General features: G+C 39.8%; 1 protein-coding gene across 4 annotated transcripts in view; it reads left to right on the plus strand.

Annotated features, from left to right (window-relative positions):
• Nucleotides 1-14,098, plus strand: part of LOC138287794 (uncharacterized) — a 560,811-nt gene that overhangs the window by 354,183 nt on the left and 192,530 nt on the right. The window lies entirely within an intron of this gene.

Genomic DNA, 14,098 nt, shown 5'->3' on the forward strand with positions numbered 1-14,098 from the left:
AAGCTATGCCTTCTTTAACAAAACAGAAATCTTACAGACAGACATCCAAGAATAAAACTGTTAAAATGATTCCCTGAATGTGCATTCATTTAGTTTTTGACCAATCTCAAGAATTTAACAACAATGACTGGGAACTACTTAAAAAAAAAAACATGCAACACTGGAATACAGGGTACATATCTTAATTAGAGCAAGTCCTACCTCAAAGAAAAATCCTAAATCACACTTTCTTTATCTCGTCAGCATCATTGAGCCCCTCCGTTTAGTGCCTGTCAAAGCTATACACTTGCCCATCTTCTCTTCAGTAAATATTTGCCCCCACTTCTTGAGCTAGTTCAAGGTTATCTGTTAGTGCTATGCTGATGATTCCCAGATTATCCTAAAACTGAAAAACTCCTTTGTCCTGAACACTTCAGGACTCAGCTAATGCCCTAAGGTAATAGCTCACTAATTTCTACAGTCCAGTTAGGAACCTCAGATCCGGATCATCATCATCCCCATTCAAAAGAACCTGTGCAAGCAGGAGATCTTCTTCATTACAATAATTCGAGCTCTGGAACAACCTTGTGAAGAAAATAAGAATAGAATCAGATGAAGATATCCCAGCACTCAAATATTGAAGTCCAAAAAATTAAAGTCCATTACATAAAATTCCATAGGTAGTAATTCCAAAACAGTATGTTTATTGAGTTGTGGAATACTCCGTGGTGTCCTGTACATGTTGCACCACAAGGACAGCCAATACATATTTTTTCACAATAAGTGACTTTTTCAAGGGCGTTAGTACATGAAACCAAACACAAAGTAAGAAAAGGGATAATGTATATTCAGTTTGTTACAGGATGTGGTGCAAGCGATGGTAAGACAATCCAATACCCATAAATCAAAAGGAATATTATGAATAGAGATATAAATAATATACCATACCGTACCTAAAGGTGATGAAGAAAGGGGGTGGAATGGCAACCGAAAAAACAGTACAGGTTGTGAATAATAAAAAAAGAAGTTTCATATGTGGTTGAACAGTGCAACCCAGCAATCCACCACAGGGCAAACCAGAAGTATTGTGCATACGTGAGGGTCAAAGCGTAAAGAATGAGAAACAGATCGATAGGTGCAAGGAAAGTAAATGGGAAGAAAAACTTACCTAATATAAACGCATTAGGTAACAAGTCTGAACAAACCATATAGAAATCCTCAAGCTGCTCCTTGACTAGATTGGGCTCTTATGACATCCATGTTATGTTAGTTTCATTTGTACCTCACTAGAAAAGTAAACTGATATTGCTCATGTTTCTTCTTACCAGATGAGTATTTTTCTTGACATCTTCTATATACTTCATTCAGACTCGTCATCCAATGCGTTTATTTAAGGCCACTAGAAAAGGCACTTTAAACATGCCACCCAGCCAGCAATCCTGCAGTGGTGTGAAAGGAGTTGCTACAGCAGTGGCTTCTTTCACACTTTCACAACAAACAGTATTCCCTGAGGCATGCAGTGATCTCTAACCGGTGCCCCATCCAATCCTAGGCTGGAAGAGGCCATGGCCTTTATGCCCTGGGAATCAGCTCCTTCCTTTGCTATCCTTTTCTACACAGGCCTCTTGGAGAATGTTTCTTCTGGTTCACTATACAAATAAGCTAAGTTTATTTACTGTACCACCTACAGACTTAGTCAATGACACTGAAACCAGCTGTCTCTTTAGCACATGATGCTGGCTTTGCTGTTAACATAATGAAGGGTGGGATCATATACTTTCAATTGTCCACTGCTCAAAAAACATTCAACTCTTTGCATTATGAGTTCTTCCTTTACCATCCCAGTTTCCCCAAACGTTATTTTTAACTGTATAATTATTCACTCCAAATGTATCACTTTTATTGCCCCTTCCACCTGCCAATATCTGCTCATTGACCACTTAGGTCAGGTTCTAAGTTCTAAAGTCATCAGTAAATTGAACTATTGAAGCAGCCTCCAGCTGGTTCTCCATAGCTATTACATATACTATGCAGCAAAAGCCTTCCACTTGTGCACTAGTCAATCTCCACTAGTCTCCCTTATGGTTCAGACTTCAAGAAAGCTAGTTTACAATGCACTATAAGTCTGTCCAAAAATCCTCACACAGGTATTCAAATATGTGTTTTTCTCACCACTTGATGTCATGCACAGATCCTTTTCCCTTTACAAAAACAGGCCGCACCTTCTTTTTGTAAACCCAACATTGGCATGCCATCTTAAAAGCATCTGACAGGTCACAGGACATTTCATCCTTGGCCTAAATAAACTCAATCACATGAGCCTGAAGGAACTCCATTGACTTCCCTTGCTAGCCCACGCCATCTTCAATATCAGCTGCGTCATTTACAGAGTGTTCATGACCAGCTCCCCCGCTTATTTTGCAGAAAAACTCACCGTCTCAGGAGGTTCTTGGCACACCTGATGCCAAGACAACATCAGACTGCAGACTAAGAAGTGAAGGAAAAACAAGACAACAGACCTTTTCCGTCTATGCACCCAGGATCAGTATCAGCAATCATGTAGCAATCAGGGCCGCCCGAGCGCTTCTCCAATTTCGAAACGAGTTGAAGACTCACCTCTTTAAAGAACACTACATCACAATGCATTAACCCTCCAGAACAGCTGCATCTCCTACCTTTCATTGGCTCTGTGCTTAATTTTGACCCAGTACAGTGCTTCAATTCCTTTTGGCCAGATTCAAGCTATAGAATTACCACGTACATAAATACCACACACAAGTTCCAGGATACACATCGCAATTTCCTTCCTAGAAACCATTTACTGGAAATCTTCACTTTCTTATACTTTTATAATAGTCCTTAAACTCCAGTGTACCAATTCAGAAACATCTGTTCTTCGATCTACACTGCTCACAGGCCATTATCACGTGCATTATGGTGGAGAATAAAGTGCAGCGACTTTATCAGCGCCTATTGCTTTGCTATCATTATTTACTGTTAAATGCGTATTAGTGTTTGTTTCAGACGTTAGGTAACTACATACATACATACATACAAATAAGGGAACAAGCACTTCCTCACTCCTGATTGTTTCTGTTAATCAAAACTTTACCTTATAGTATGATTCACTTCAAAACTGGTACTTACTTACAAAATGCAACACAAAAGGTATCGCCAAGCCAGCCAATCTGAAATACTAGGTGACTTTATTAAACTTTGAGTTAATGACAAAAGCTTGCATGATTCTGTTGTCAGGGTCACCACTGGAGAATGTGCAGGTTGTATGTGAAGAAGCTGCACATTGCATGTAGTGTGGGGATCTCCTCAAGAAATGCAGCAGTGACAGGACTCACAGAACCCGTTAGCACAAGTATCCTTCTAGCATGAAGACACTACAGTGTATCAATATTTTTCCATTTCAGCATGATTTCCATTCAAAACTGGCACTTACTTGCAAAATTCAACACAAAAGGATCTCCTGCTATTCAATCTGAAATATGTCTCTAAAACAATGAACATAACCGGTCATTTTTCAGAGACTTTTTAAGGTATAGGCAAAGTGGGCTCTGGCCCAGAGCCCCAGTCTTTCACGGGGCCACCTGATACAGCCATCTTTTTTCTGCAGATGTTTGCTCTGGTGACCTTAATAATTCTTAAACAGACTGTTTCAAGCAATGTTTTCCCCTAATATATTTTTTATGTGGGGGATTTGTTTGTCTACTGCAGACATTTTGTAGGGAAATGTTTATGTTTCATTCAACATCCATAAAAAGGTTTCTTTTAGATCAAAAGAGGACCTCACATATGAGAAACGAAATGGTGTCATAGAGATTATTTGCAGTAGTATTTAATAGTGAGCTGCTGCATTACAATATCAAACAAAGTCAGTATCCCTGAATATTATGTATAAAACATTTCGAATGTGGATGACTGCGCCTGAGCACTGTCACTCACCTGGCCAAAGAGGGCATGAACGAGAAAAAGGTGGATCATAAATTCAAAACTGCTCCGAACAGGGAGATCCAAAATACTGGCCAAGGGCCAACACAATCCTTAAGATGCCCCTGACTTTCATACACTTTGAGCTGATGACAAAAACTTGGATGAGTCTGCTGTCACCAGTAGAGAGTGTGGCAGTTGTATGTGGGCGAGCTGCTCATTATATTTAGTGTGGGGATCTCATCATGGGAATCAGCAGCGACAGGACTCCAGGAGCCCGTTATCACAGTATCCTCCTAGCATGAAGACACCACAGGACATAATTATTGGCTAGCAGGCTAGAACAACGAAATACACCTTTGGGCAGGAGAAGCAGAAGCAGGACAGCTCTGAGAGAATGCTTACGTTTAATGGCCAGCCCCAGTGTGTCAAGGAAATGCTTTATTCACAACGGATAGCCTGCAATTTGTCACAGGATCTGACTTTTTTGTTTGCAAAGATATGGAACTACAGCCTCTGAAAGGACACCTTTCTAAATTTTGAATGAGAAATGATTCACAGGAAATATGTCCTACATTAAATATCTGAAGAGCAGGAGAGTAAAGGTAGACCAGGAAATTCTGTTTTTTATTTGTGTAGTTCCGGCTTGTACGACAAGCCAATTCACAGTTGTAGTAGTTGAACCGTTGTTGTTATCTTTAATGAAGGCTAGGTTTTTGCTGCTATAATATTTACAATATTAAGGGCTATCAATACAGGGCACGTAATAACTGATTTGTAATAGGCTTTTGATTACTAATTTCTAAGTTCCTTGTTTCTGTTGAACTTTACATGTAACCACTGTTTTACTGCAAAAGATTCAAATTCGGTAATAGTGCCTCGGAAGGTTATGGTTTTGTTCTCACTGTATAAAAATACTATATTCAATCTTTAGTAATGCTGGCCCGGTTAAACAAATACTCAAATAATATGTACACGTTTGATCCGGATACGTACCGCATAAGTTAGGGGACATGCCGAGCTGAATTTTGGCATTCAAACCTCCCTATCAATTTTTTGAATTAAATTAAAATAAAAGTAAAACATGGTGTTTTTCAGAAAATATGTGGAATTTTCTCCGAATTTGATTTTTGGTGTAGGAACCAAAAATAATTTTTCCCTGTCACTTTTAGAAAGTATTTATATATATATATATATATATATATATATCCATCCAATATCCCTAAACCATTTTTGGCACTGATATAAACCATAGTCATGACTCGGCCTAGGGCCATGCCCTGTTCACAGTTTCTACTGGTAAATATATACCATATCCTATTGCCTTCATAACCAAATGTGCATCACCTTTGTCATGTGCAGTAGCTTCAACAGTGCCCTGCGCCCTATCTGCTAAAAACCAAAACTCACTGTAGCTTTTAAAGGTGCACTGTGGGTTCTCAACACAAGGCTTGGGCTCCATAATACCTTGAGCTCTGTCACCCAGGCTCCTGTAACCACTGCTTTTGGCCTTTTTCCATCCACAAGAGTTAGTAGGAACACAACCTAACTGTCAGCCTCGCCCGATACCCACTCCTCATGATCCAGGCCACACTGCTCATGGCTTTCATCTGTGTACAGCAGCCACTAGCAAGGCCCAAGGCATAGTCATGCATAATGTCCTGTATTCAATTCTTAAGCACAAACCCCATTATAAATGGTCTTTGTCCTCATGCTCTGACCCCAGTCTGTACATCCTTGGATCATGAGCAGTGAAACTGAGCATGACCTCTCCCAGTCCTCATGCAACCAAAGGCACTGCATGATGCCTTCAGTCATGCACAGAGGTATTGGTTGCAGGGCCACCAGTCGTGCTGAGCCTAGCACCAGTCCATTTATATTCAGCCTTTTGGAAATGCAATTGAGAACAATTACTATTTTAAGATGATTAAATTGCCTAGAATGTTTAGAGGAACTCAAAATACCTTTATGTTTGCATTTGGTTTGGTTTTGTTGTGCTATGCAAATACATAAATTTGAACTACACCTCGCGTCCAGCCACCCTACTTATGTGGAACATTGTGCAGAACCATTCTGTATACACCACAAGAAATGGTCACTGGGATTGGCCCGTGGTTTTGGCATGTAATTAGCACTACTGCTGCCAGAGTCTGCTGCATATAACCTCAAGCCTTGCCTAGCTGAACCTGTGTATAGGGCAAGCTATTTGTCATCCCCTGCACACAAACCCTTAGCAGTGAGCACACTGTACAGAACACATCCTCCTGCAACCAACAGCCCGCCCGAGTGTCCACACAACTTTGGTTTTGTGCACTCACCTGTGGACCCAGAGAGTAGCCTGTGGTCGAGTCCTGAATTAAGTGCCTATGACCACATATATCGTTTGGGTAATATGGGGTGTTCATCTTTTTAAAAAAACATGTGTTTGGAGTTCTCAAACGTTTAGAAGTCTGACATGTACAATACATCATTTTATGGGAGTAGTGTCGTTCATATACTGCTACAGAAAACGAGCATTATCACGATCATTATTTCTTTTTTTGACTCTCTACTGATCAATCATGTTTTGAATGGCTACTCCTCACAATAATTATTGTTTTTGTAAATGGCTTATGATTGCAGTTATTTTCTTTCTTAGCCTGTGACATTGACACGTTGGCCCCAAGTTGTGTCTGTAAATTGTACACTGTAGTTTGTTATTTAAAGAAATGTTCACTTCGGTGAGTTATGCCCTAATCGTCCCCCACCATGGTATAGGTGTGTGATCTCCTTCAAGCCACACGGCTGCCTTTAAAAAAATAGGTGACATGGGGCTTGTGGAATGATTTCTAAAATATTGTTTCACACAATGGCTGCCACAAATGTCAATGAAGAGCAGCGAATCATAATATAAGGGTTTACAAGCCGCTTTGGCTCAACAGCGCAAGTACCACTGCTCCATGCAATCTTGATTATTTACATTTTTGATTATTCATCTAGCTGACAGATTCAGAATGGCTGCCTGATTTGAACCTTCAGTGAAACGCACAATATGTTGTAATGCCGCTAAAGTGTGTTAGATAACTAGATAATTTGTAGTGTTTATCCTTCACTGGCAGACCACAAGCGGGAGCAGGTTGGAAATGCTGAATGTATTGCAGTACAAGTAACCACCCCCCCCTTCCATCATTAACTTCAGACATCACAGTACAGATTTGTTTGTGAGAGCAGTATGGGATGCCCAGAGGTACACAAACCTGCATGGATTTTTAGGTATGCTTGGCAGTGAAACTGTCATTCGACCTTATGTTATCAACAAAAAATAACTACTGACAGAGGGGCGTAAGCTCCACCCACATGTTGATTCCCCTGAGTACAGAATTTGAGTGAGATGAATTTGTGTGATTCCATTAAAAAATACATATTTTATTATACTTTTTGGCGTGTGGTAAAGCTTATATTTTCTGTATCTCAGTCTCCTTGTGTAATAATTAAACAAACCCTGCCACTGGCAGTATGGACCCTTGATAGTCGACAGAGAGAAATAGGGAGCCATCATCAACATAAGTACATAATATCAATTGTTAGATAATTAGTTTAGTCAATAAGGAGAATTGGTGTGAGTTCAAGGGTTTTATTTTGGATTCTTCATTTATTAAACATTAATCTTTAATTCTCAGCATAAAACATTAATATAATCCATCAATCAATGTCTGATTATAAAATGGAACAAAATGTTAATTTGTAATCACAGTTAATATAGTAATAATGCAGCAAGTGAGTTCCATAAAAGATAATTCTCTATATTAGAATTTAGAAAAAAGGTGTCAGTTCAAATACTCATAAAGAGTTCTGATGAGAGAAAATCCATATTCAAGCATAAAGCTTTTGTACTGTAAGCCGGAAAGTATTCTCAGACCAAAACATATAAGCGGACAATTCAGTCAAATCTAAGTAAGGTAGCTTCTCATGAGGAAAAGCACCAGAAACTCAAAGGCAAATCTCCAATCAGAGTCAGTGTTGGAATCTAGGCTATGTCTCCGGCTCTGGCTGCTATTCTAAGAACATGTGCTAATATAAACACACAATATTCTGTTGTAATATAAAGGGATATCATTGATTTCTTGTGGTCCAGACACCATTTTCATGATTTATTCTTCCCCACCTCCCAGTGAGAACCTTACTATCAGTTGTCTAAAACATAAGAAAGTGTCTAATTACTAGCTAACAGTCGACTTCTGAAATGGCAACATCTGCAGTAAAGAGACTTAAAGAATCTTGCACAAACAACTATTCAAAGTAAAAAATGGGCCTTTCAGTGTTAATGCATTATTTTTCACTTAACATGGCATTGACAGATAGGCTAACAAGTCAGTAATTTACTAATTCTACAGACTTACAACATTTAGGCAGGATTAAGTATTGCAAATCTTGAATTTAGTATATTTTCATTTTAAACATAAACTTTGTGTGTTGTTTTAATAGAAGTTAGAGGGATCAAGTTTTATAAATATAGGCATCGAATTTTCCCACATTTTGAGTTGTTTTTGGTGTAGTGTAAAGGTTGATAAAATCTCAAAGTTGCATTACAAATGTACGGTATGTATTTTGAATAGGGTTTTGCACTTGCAACGTGTTGGCAAATCGCTTTGGCAAATTGTGGTGAAGTGTGATGTATGAGTGAAGTAGGGAGTTTGCGTACTCCAAGGTAATTGAGTAGGCAGTTTGTAACTCCAAGTAAGAGAGTGGGTAGTTGGCGTACACCAAGTGAATGTTGCGCTTTATGCTCAAAGATTGCCCATGTGTTGTTGTTGTATCAGGTCCTGAGAGGTGTAAGAATCCGTAATTATTGTACAAGTGTATGGAGACACTTTGTTAATTTTGTTGTCTGCAGGTAAGATGTTGGTCAATTGAGCGCTGTTGAAAACACCCGTAGTATTTTCCTTGAGTGTGTGTGTTGTTGGTTGAAATTAGGTGAATCCTGAGTGCACATAGAGGATCTGTACTAATCAGAGTGAGTTTAGCGTGTCAAATCTTACTTGCATTTGTGAAGAGCCAGTAGAGTAGTTGTTTGTGATAAAGGCAACAGTTGAATTTTCCGTACAGCTTCAAGTGTATGAGTTCTACTCATAATGAGCAGACAAGTTTTAGTTTTATGCTCGCAATATTTGCATTTACGTTTGCTTGAGAAGTGTGAGACTGCTCTGAAGCAATTCGCAGCTGCTGAACGGTGTGTGTGACGTTGTTTGGTCTGTGTTGGGATTGGTCAGCATAGTGAGAAAAGTCGTACACGGATTGGTTGACAAGACTGCGTTGCTATAGGTTGAGAACATTGAAAAGTATTGTGGGATAGAAAATTTATTCCTGGTCTCATAGATGTTGTGTTTGTGAATTAGACTTGTGTACAAATGAAGTTTTCAAAGCTTTAAGAAGTGTGTTGAGAGGAGTTTTTTTTCCAGTTAGGGATGGTGAGCCTGCTCCACCTGAGGGTACACCGGCATTCGAGGTAATAGAGGAAAGAGGAGTTTCAGCATGTGTTTAGGCAAATCAATGGTACAAAATAATGGAGAAGGAAGGCACATTAGTTTTTCCTAGTTATGGAAATTAGAATTTGAGAATTTTGAAGAATCTGAGGAGGGTGATGTATGAATCAAAGACCCTTCCTAGACCTGCACAAATTGAAGTGCTTGCTATTTGGTGAATTAGTTGCGAGACAAAAGGCAGCTCAGAAATTCAAAAGAAGAATGAAGAAAGCAGAAAAGATGCTAGCAGAAACTAGGTGGGATGCAGAGCAGAGAATGTGAAGAGCAGACATATTACACGCAGTGATGTTATTGCCAGTGATTACTCAGGAAGGTGATGGAAGTGTTAATCCTAAGGCCAAAAAGAATTCTGAGGATGATTCAGAACAAAATTTGGGTGAAAATAAGGTGTCGTAGATGTCAAGAGTGATTCAGATGATGAATGTATAGCTCAGTTGTTGCAGAATTGTCCACCACCAAATTCTGGGAGGGAATTGTGTTCATGCCCCTTGGAGCAGAAGTGACATGTTGTCATTTACAAATGATTACCCAAAGTTGAGGGAAAACCAGTGCAATGGTACCAACAAACAAAAAGGTTTGTCAAGCTTGCACATTTTTTGCGGGAAGATCTGAATGCTCTATTTGAGATTGTAGTTCCAGCGGATTTGTGGGTTGAGTGTAAGAGGAGTGTTGACTGGGCAACGCATGAGCCACTGAGGGATGCAGTAACACGTGCACCGTCTGAAAAGGTGATGAAGAACTATTACAAAGTGATTGAGTTTTCCCTAAAGACATTGATTGGCAAACAATTGACCGGACATTTCAGGAGGCAAAGGAGTCTGTTTATGCTTATTATAGGAGACTGCTGAAAGCATTCGCACAATACAGTCACACAGAAATGATTGAGCAGAGAGACATGATTCATTTTCATTCAAGCCTGAAGTTAGCAACATGATTAAGAACCATTTGATTTGCTGGCAAAGAAAGCCAATTGATGTCATGCTACAATACGCAAAATACTATAGTGATGAGATTGATTTGAACAAGAAAGGTTGAAGGAAAAGGCAACGGTGATGCAGATCTGCTCAGGTAGGTGGAATGCAAGGAATACAACAGCAAGGCAATGTGGTGCTAAGTTCATAGGTAGAGGTTGTGGAGTTTGAATAGATCTGAATGGGAATGTTGCTGATGTTCAGAACATGAGGAAAATGCTGCCTTGTCATGTGTGCAGCAGCGTCGGACATTGGAAAAAGGAGTATACCTTTTATTAATGTAAATAATTTGGTGCAAGATGGTGGTGTTGTGCAGATGGTTGACAACAGTCAGTTTCAAAATGCAAAGGTTCAAAGGCCCTGAAATCAAAGCATGAATGGCCCTAATGGAGCATTCCAAATGCAGTTTCCCCAGCAACAAGTAAAATTTCTCCAACAGTAAATCCAAGTCCCACAGCAAAAGCAGATACCACAAGCTCTGATGACACAGCAACAGATAATGGCTCCTCAGCAGAACATGAACCAAAGAACCAATGCAAATGTAAATCAGTTAATCACATAATACCCATTGATTGATTTCAGTGATGATGAGATGAGTGAAGAATGACTGAACAAGAGTTTGGAAGAGAAAGAATGAGCGTTGACTGCCTCATTTGAGGTAGATGAGCGTGGTACTTATGTGAATTCTAATGTCATGGGTCATTCCTGGACACTTGTTCCACTGGCAGGTCTGCAGAAGTCCTAAATGTGCTCCTTTCAGGAATGACAGTTCAGGTTGTAGAAGTAGCTAATCAGTATTTGGTGAATTTCATTACAGACCCCCTTCCAGTTAAGATAGGTACCTTTGAAGTTCTGCACCGATTTGTAGTTTGCGTTTCAAGTTCTGTAAGTCTGTTAGGAAGAAACTTGCTATGCCAATTAAAATGTTCCATTACTAGTACACAAAGAGGAATAGAAATTCATACTACTAGCGATGATTACACTTTCAGTGAAACTGATGAGCTGTATCCTCTCATTACATTGTTTCCTGCCATGACAGTTAAAGACTTGACAGATGAATTACAAGAGACAGTAACACTGAGAGTTTGGAATCTCTCTGGAAAAGATATTGGACTTATTCAAGGTGTTGAACCAGTCAATGTGACAGTTAAGCCAAATGCAGTTTTTCCCAGAATGCCTCAGTATCACATGACCCCAGAAGTAATTGAAGGAATTACTGGAGTAATTGCAGATTTCTTTGAGCAGGGTGTGTTAAAAGAAGTGATGGGCAGCCCAAGCAATTCACCAATTATGGGATTGCAAAAGCCTAGTGGGAAATATTGCATAGTTCAGGATTTGAGAAGGGCGAACAAAATAGTAGTATCCGGTTGTCTCAAAGTGCCAAACTCGGCAGTGATTTTATGTCAGATTCCATGTAAAGCAGAATGGTTTACGGTCATTGATTTATCACAAGCTTTTTTCTCAGTGCAACTGCACAAGGATAGCCAGCTCTGCTTTTATTTCTGATTCAGCAACCATGTTTATTCATTGTGCATGACGATCTGATGGTTGCACGCAATACACATGAAGCTTGCAGACAAGATACTATAGCGTTATTGAATCATTTGGGTAAAAACGGACATAGGGTTTCCCCTGCTAAGTTACAGTGTTGTCAGAGGGAAGAGAAGAATTTTGGTCAACAAATTGAGAAAGGTGAGAGAAAAGTGGCCCAAGAGAGTTACAGCCATTATGCAAATGACTCCCCCAGTTACACAAAGAGATGTCAGAATGTTCTTGAAAATAGTGAGCTACTGTCGCCAATGGATCCCGAATTCTTCTGTTTCCAAACTGTTGCAGAAGTTCACATAGAAGGAAGTCACAGATTCAGTCCCTTTCAATGAAGAATGCATGAAAGCTTTTACTGAATTGAGTGAGAGTTTGTGCAGAGCTCCAGTTTTGGGAATGCCTGATTACACAAAAGGTTTTGCACTGTTTTGTAATGAATGTGATGGTTGTGCTCTTTCTGTTTTGATGCAGTCACATGGAAGGACAAACAGACCATTGGCATATTTTTCTGCCACATTGGATCCTGTTGTTGCTGCTTTGCCCGGCTGTCTGAAAGCTGTGGCTTTGGCTGGTGTGAGCAATAGTCAAAGTGAAGGCATTGTGATAGGACACCCTTTAACTGTCTTTGCCTCACACTCAGTAGAAATACTCCTGGCCAGGTCAAAGACCCACTATTTGACCAGTGACCGTTTTACCCGTTATGAGTTATTAATTCTTGCCTCCCCCCACAAAGTTGTGATTAAGAGGTGTTCAACTTTGAATCTTGCCACATTAATGCCTATAAATGCTGATGAATCAATTGAAGTTAATGAAATGGGACATGACTGCCTCAATGTCATTGAACTGTGCAATAAACCCAGACCTGATATTCAGATACTCCTTAAGAGAATGACCACATTGTCTTTGTTGATGGCTGTTGTTTAAGAGACAGCAAAGGTACTCTGACAGCAGGTTATGCTGTTAGCACCCTCTCAGGATTTGTTGAAGCCTCAAGGCTTCAAGGAGTCGTTTCTGCCCAAGTAGTCAAATGTGTTGCTCTTACAAGACCATGCTACATATTGGAGCAGCTCAAAGTGGCAATATTCACTGATAGTCAATATGGATTTTGTGTTGTGCATGATTTCGGGAAATTATGGCACCAGCAAGGTTTCATAACCTCGTATGGATTACCCATTCGAAGTGGTGAAATAATTAATGATTTGTTAAATGCATTACAGTTACCTGAGAAGATTGCGGTTGTCAAGTCTGTGGCCCGCCAGAGGTCAAATTACTATATAACGTTGGGTAATGGCTATGCTGAACAAATTACTAGATATTGTGCACTCCATTGCGTCACCTTCTATGAAGAGTGGAGTGATAAAAGTGACACCAGTAAGACAAATCAAAAGTTCTTGATGTCAGTTGTTGATACCTGGAATGAAATTAAGAGGTTGCAGGAAGAGGCAACTGAGGAAGAACACAGAGGTTGGATAAAAGCAGGTTGTGCACAAAGAAAGGGAGATGATATCTGGATCTCAAATGAAGGGAAAGTTGTGTTGCCAGATCGTTTGCTGAACTCAATGGCAAGGTATTGTCATGGTCAGGTTAATTTGCACTGATTCGCATATTCACACAGACATGGTACAGCCCTAGGTTTAGATTGGTTGCAGAAGCGGTTTTTCACAGATGTGTTACATGCCAACAAATGAATGTAGGGAAACCTACAGTGGTTAATTTGAGTCACACAGGCAGATTGGGAGGTCCATTTAACAGAAAGCAACTTGATTTCATTGAGGTGTCTGCCTGCAATGGATTGAAGTATGTGTTAGTCATCGTGTGTTTGTTTTCCAAGTGGATTAAGTCTTAGCCAACACGTAGGAATGATAATCTTACTGTAGCTAAGCTGCTTCTCAGAGAACTTGTTCCATGCTATTAATTCCTGACTTCTTTCGAACCAGATCAAGGAGCTCACTTCAATAATTAGATCATACAGTTGTTGTGTGCAGCACTGAACGTTGAGCAAAAATCGCTCTGCAGTTACACACCAGAGGCATCTGGATTGGTGGAGCAAATGAATGGCACACTGAAAGCTTGATTGGCAAATGCAGTGGCACGTGTCCTGATGAGCATGCGTAGCACCCCTGAAAGGAAGACAGGAATGTC

The sequence above is a fragment of the Pleurodeles waltl genome, chromosome 4_1 (assembly GCF_031143425.1).
Source record: "Pleurodeles waltl isolate 20211129_DDA chromosome 4_1, aPleWal1.hap1.20221129, whole genome shotgun sequence".
In the NCBI taxonomy this organism is placed as follows: Eukaryota; Metazoa; Chordata; class Amphibia; order Caudata; family Salamandridae; genus Pleurodeles; species Pleurodeles waltl.